The 6000-nt window shown below is 44.2% G+C and overlaps 1 long non-coding RNA gene across 1 annotated transcript in view; it reads left to right on the top strand.

Annotated features, from left to right (window-relative positions):
* Positions 1-871: 871 nt before the first annotated feature.
* LOC146352155 (uncharacterized) overlaps positions 872-6000 on the top strand; it is an 84809-nt gene continuing 79680 nt past the window's right edge. Inside the window, exons 1-2 of the long non-coding RNA XR_014787617.1 lie at positions 872-1142; positions 3043-3217. This is a non-coding gene — a long non-coding RNA (uncharacterized LOC146352155). The remainder of the gene's footprint in view (positions 1143-3042; positions 3218-6000) is intronic.

The following is a 6000-nucleotide window of genomic DNA, read 5'->3' as shown; positions in this document are numbered from 1 at the left end:
TCAGATGTTTTATAACAATTCTATAACAGAACTGGTACCTGAAATTGATGATTTTCTTCTTCTGTCCTCATCCCCTTTTCCTCTTGTATTATGTCTATTAGATTGTATATCATTATTTTAATCTGCAAACTACCTTGAGTGTATTGGCATAAATCAGTAGTAGTAAAGACATGTTGCCTGATTGCTTCCATTTTGTCATCATATCTCTATTTTTTCTGTTTCTAGCTGGGAAAGGCTAACAGCAAATAGTGACAGGGTTTGACCCTCAGGACTGCTCTCCATTGAATTGGAGAAGAGAATGCCCTGGCCAAGGAACTCCTGGACATGCTAAATGAATCTCCTTTGCACCTATTCAGTGTTTCTGACCCCTTCCCCACGTGGGAAGCCACATCACTACAGCTTCTTAGTGAAGAACCTTCTGGATTGACTCCACCCAGGCTAGCCATTGGCTCCTCTTGGACAGGAAGGGGTATAAGAGGACTTCCTGTCTCAGTGGAACTTTGCTTGAACAACAAGGTCTACCTGAGTTCTAGGGATGCCTCTGGTGGCTCTTTTTGGTCCTGTTTCTTAGTTTGACCACTGATTCTTTTAGCTCCTTGGTCATGCCTCCTTTTCCCCCTCTAATCCTGATTGTTGACTCTTGGCTTGTCCTCTGATTTGCTTTCTTTGATATGGACTCCTGGTTTCCATACCAAATTATTATTTGGTATCGACTCCTGGTTCCCAGGAGCTCCTGGCTCGCTCCAGACTGCTGCCTATGGCCCTGATAGAGCCCTAATGCAATCAGGGCAACACCCTGTCACTCATTAACTAAAAAAACTGAAAGTCTTTGTGACATTCTACTTAACTCCAAAAATGCCCATCCAGCTCTGGAATATCCACTGCTCTTGCTCCCCTGAAAGCCTCCCATTTTAGCAGACACTGTTGTCTTTGTTTTCTAAAACAAGAGGAAGAAAAGTATAATTACTTTTGGATCCTTGGACCAAGAATACCTTTTTGGGAATGATCCTCTGGGCATCCACATTGCCCATGGCACTCTTTCTCTGAGCTCCCAGCCAGCCATCTGTATTTGTGCCTCACCCCCGTTTCTGCCCAGTGGAACCCCACCCTACTATGGCTTGGGAAGAGAGTGCTCCTGCCAGGTGAGTGCCTTATTCTGGGCTGGGAATGAGTGATTTCTTTGGCTTTCATATTAATTCACTGCTGAAGATTTCCTCTACCCTTCTCCAATTGTCTCAGCAGACTACGGATAGGTAAAAAGCGCCCCGCTTCTCTCATCATTTCTTATCTTTTAGTTTATTACCCTTCATTATTCCTCCTCCTTCTGCCTTCTCTCTCTCTCTCTCTCTCTGATGCTCACATGCACACATGCTCAGGTGCTCTCTCTCTCCTGTTTAGGCGCAACCACCCTTGACTTGCCGTAACTCCAGCTTCCCTTCTGGTATAGCTTTGAATATATTGACTGTGATTTTGAATGTCATTGGCCTTTAATAATAATCATTTCTGAGTTACGTCCCTGCTCTGTTTCCCGTCCTGGGAACCTAACAAGGACACTCCGCTATCTAGACCAGGGGTGGGCAACTTCCAGGGGTTGGGGAAGACAACCATATTATCCCACCCCTGGGGTTACACTCCTCACCCTGTTGGTGTGCTGCCAAAATTTGGTGGTGCAGATGTTCCTTTTTAAAAGCCACAAGCAGTGGCTAGCCACTGAAATTTGTCAGCATGATTGTGATGAGGGGGAAAAAGTGGCTATTTAAAATAGGCTGTTTTTGTTGCAGCTGCTGCACTACCAAATTTTGGCGGTAAACCTCGGCTTTTGGCTTTTACAAGGAGGCTATTTTCCCTCACTGCTGCCAAATTTCAGCAGCTTTTGGAGGGTGGGGGCAATGAGGAGCTGCAAGAAAGGTCAGGGGGCTGCATGCAGTCCTTTTGTTACATGTTGCTCACTCTTGATCTAGGACCCCCCCCCCCAGTTATGCATGGTGTGCTCCTGTTAGCTTAGCAAATTGTGCTAGTTTCTGAGTCAGATCTACTGGATTGACAGCAGCCTGCCCTTTGGCAGGAATAGAGCCAGAGATTGCATAAGGAAGATGTTCCTCTAGTCCCAAACTAATTCCCCAATCCTCTGTTTTTCCAAATACTCCCCAAACACAGAAGTAAGTTTAGTTGTGTGTTGGAGACACATGTCCCATGGAAACGGGGAGCCGTGTGTAAATGGCTTCTCGAAATTCTCTGCCCTATTTGTGGGCAGAGAAATTGTGGAGACAATTTCACTGAATTTCTCCATAGGGAGGAGAAATTCACCAGCAGTTTCTCACAGATAGGGCTCACCATTGGCAAGGGTGTAGCACAGCTTCTTTCTTTTTTCCTAAGGGTTTTTGGCTTTTTTGTGCTCCCACTACAAGTGACAACAGCATCAATTGTGTAGGCAGCCTCACTCAGTACGTAGGATTGTTCTGGAATATTGTGGGGGGTAGGGGGAAGAGGGAAGGTGAACCCCACCCAAAAATGGAAACAAAATTTGGCCAAATTTCTCCAAAGTGGCCTTTTATTACTGGGGGCGTGTGAAGAGGGTAAGAAAAGAAAAATCTCAGCAGTGTTCCAAGAAAAAAGTCTCAGAAATTCTGGCTCAACTCTAGCTGTCAGTTTTCAAGGTTCAGCACCTTCCCCAGGGTCTTCCAAATGTTAAAATTCTGAGGGATGATTGTGGATGCCTGTTTTCTCTAATGCAGATGCCGATAATACTGCTCATTCCCTGTAAGCCTCATGGCAGGTGTAAGGGGGGCAGTGCTGTGTCAGCTCCAGGGAAGAGGTGACAGCTAGTGCTGTGCCAAAATCTGACCTCCAATTTCCTGAAAATTTTCTTCATGAAAGAGGCTTCCATTTTTCTGCCTCGTTCTCAGGGCATTTTATAATTTTTTTTGAATTTCTTTTGGAGGTAATTTTGATCAGATCTAGTCACTATGAGGTGGCCGAAGGTACTGTGTGTGTTTTTTAAATTTCTATTACACACCACTCCATTGCTTTGCATTCTCCCAGGCGCCCTGCACTTTCTGATCTGAAAAAGCCCTATGGATGGAATTACCTCATGCTGTCATCCCCTGGGCTTTAACTGAAGTGCAGGAAACCAAGGAGGCTACAGGCTGCCAGAGAGATGAGTGTACAATGAAAGACAGGGCACTAGTACACACTCCTCAGCCTCCTCATGAGTAAGGTAAGCACAAGAACCCTGAACCCAATCCAGAAGAATTTTTCTGGAATTCCTTCTCCTTTGAATTTCTTTTTAAAAGCAATTTATTTTCTATCAAATGGAATGAGAATGGTAAAAAAAAAAAGTGTGTGTGTGTGTGTGTGTGTGTGTGTATATATATGTATATATGTGTGTATATATATATATATATATATATATATAATCTACTAGTGCAGTGCCGAAGATTTCTTCCACTTTTTTAATATATATATTAGAAGAAGAAAAACATAACTTCTAAAATTTCTTTTGGAGTCAAATGTATGATGCATTTTTTCTCTTTTTTGAGAACACTGTCATCCTCAACTGCTGTTCTTGCTGACAAAGTGGCAAATGGTAGGAAATAATTGAGATGTTACTGTATTGAACAGAATGAAGCAGCTCACCCACAGTACCGCCCAAATGTGGCAGAACAGCATGTATCAGAGCAGAAAACAAACTGGGGCAGGCCCAAACTTATATGCATTAAGAGAAATGAAGAGTCATGCCAGAGCCATTAACTCTTGGCACAGCTGCAGTCTTGCTCTGAGAAAAAAAGAATCGGATGAAAATGCTGCATTTGCCAAGATTAGAAACATTCTATGAAGAATAAACAAGGCAAGGATTGTTGTTGCTGCGATTGTCTGCAATTGCTCTTAGTTCTTGCAGCTAGCTAGATTCCCAGAAATGTGGTCCATTTTCAAAGAGAGCAAGAGGGACTACTTTAATGTGCTGTCTGGAAGACAGTCTTGCAGAATTCACTGAGGTGCCCCCAAATATCGCTAGGCTGCAAAAGCTGGTGGATATTGTTGTCATGTGATCTAGAGGGAGCATATCCTGTGATACACCTAAATCATGCTAGACCCTAATTAACCCATTGACATGATAGCCCCTAATATTTCTTTTAGTTGGGGGAACAGCAGGCTGTGGCTGCAGTCCTAAGTCCTGGAGCATAGTGGCTAAGAATGTGGCTTTGATTTGGGAAGTCTCTGGGTCAAATTACTTCTTAGTCATAAACTCACTAGGGGTTCTTCCATTGTTGTTGTTGTTGTTGTTCAGTCGTTCAGTCGTGTCCGACTCTTCGTGACCCCATGGACCATAGCACGCCAGGCCTTCCTGTCCTGCGCTCTCTCCCGGAGCATGCTCAAGTTCATATTCATTGCATCCGTGATGCTATCTAGCCATCTCATCCTCTGCCGTCCCCTTCTCCTTTTGCCTTCAGTCTTTCCCAGTATCAGGGTCTTTTCCAGGGAGTTTTCTCTTCGCATTAGGTGGCCAAAATATTGGAGCTTCAGCTTCATTATCTGTCCTTCCAAAGAGCAGTCAGGGTTGATTTCCTTTAGGATGGACTGATTTGACCTCCTTGCAGTCCAGGGGACTCGTAAGAGTCTTCTCCAGCACCACAGTTCGAAAGCATCAATTCTTCGGCGCTCAGCCTTCCTTATAGTCCAGCTCTCACAGCCATACATTACTACTGGGAAAACCATAGCTTTGATTAGACGGACCTTTGTCGGCAAGGTGATGTCTCTGCTTCTTACTATGCTGTCTAGGTTTGCCATAGCTTTCCTCCCAAGGAGCAAGCGTCTTTTAATTTCATGGCTACAGTCACCGTCTGCGGTGATCTTGGAGCCCAAGAAAGTAAAATCTGTCACTGCTTCCATTTCTTCCCCTTCTATATGCCAGGAAGTGATAGGGCCAGATGCCATGATCTTAGTTTTTTTAATGTTGAGTTTCAAACCAGCTTTTGCACTCTCCTCTTTCACCCTCAACAAGAGGCTCTTGAGATCCTCTTCGCTTTCTGCCATTAGGGTGGTATCGTCTGCATATCGGAGGTTGTTGATAATTCTCCCGGCAATCTTAATTCCGGTCTCTGATTCATCCAACCCGGCATTTCTCATGATGTACTCTGCATATAAGTTAAATAAGCAGGGTGACAATATGCAGCCTTGTCGTACTCCTTTCCCAATTTTGAACCAATCGGTTGTTCCATGTCTGGTTCTTACTGTTGCTTCTTGACCCTCGTACAGGTTTCTCAGGAGACAGGTAAGGTGGTCTGGTACTCCCATCACTTTAAGAATTTGCCACAGTTTGTTGTGATCCACACAATCAAAGGCTTTAGCGTAGTCAATGAAGCAGAAATAGACGTTTTTCTGGAATTCTCTTGCTTTCTCCATGATGCAGCGAATGTTGGCGATTTGATCTCTAGTTCCTCTGCCTCTTCTAAACCCAGCTTGTACTTCCGGTAGTTCTCGGTTCGCATACTGCTGAAGCCTAGCTTGTAGGATTTTGAGCATCACCTTGCTGGCATGTGAAATGAGCGCAATTGTGCGGTAGTTTGAACACTCTTTGGCGTTGCCCTTCTTTGGAATTGGAATGTAAACTGACCTTTTCCAGTCTTGTGGCCACTGTTGAGTGTTCCAGATTTGTTGGCATATTGAATGTAGCACTTTAACAGCATCATCTTTTAGGATTTTAAATAGCTCGGCTGGAATACTGTCATCTCCGCTAGCTTTGTTGTTACTAATGCTTCCTAAGGCCCACTTGACTTCACTCTCTAGGATGTCCGGCTCAAGTTCAGTGACCGCACTATCATGGCTATCAGGGACATTCAAATCTTTCCTGTATAGTTCTTCTGTGTATTCTTGCCACCTCTTCTTAATCTCATCTGCTTCTGTTAGGTCCCTGCCTTCTTTGTCCTTTATCATGCCCGTCTTTGCACAAAACGTTCCCTTGAGATCTCCAATTTTCTTGAAGAGATCTCTAGTCTTTCC

The sequence above is a fragment of the Heloderma suspectum genome, chromosome 2 (assembly GCF_057233095.1).
Source record: "Heloderma suspectum isolate Gila_16-S chromosome 2, 16-S_ref, whole genome shotgun sequence".
NCBI lineage: Eukaryota > Metazoa > Chordata > Lepidosauria > Squamata > Helodermatidae > Heloderma > Heloderma suspectum.
The sequence above is the reverse complement of the archived record's forward strand: the minus strand, read 5'-3'. Positions and strand labels throughout refer to the sequence as shown.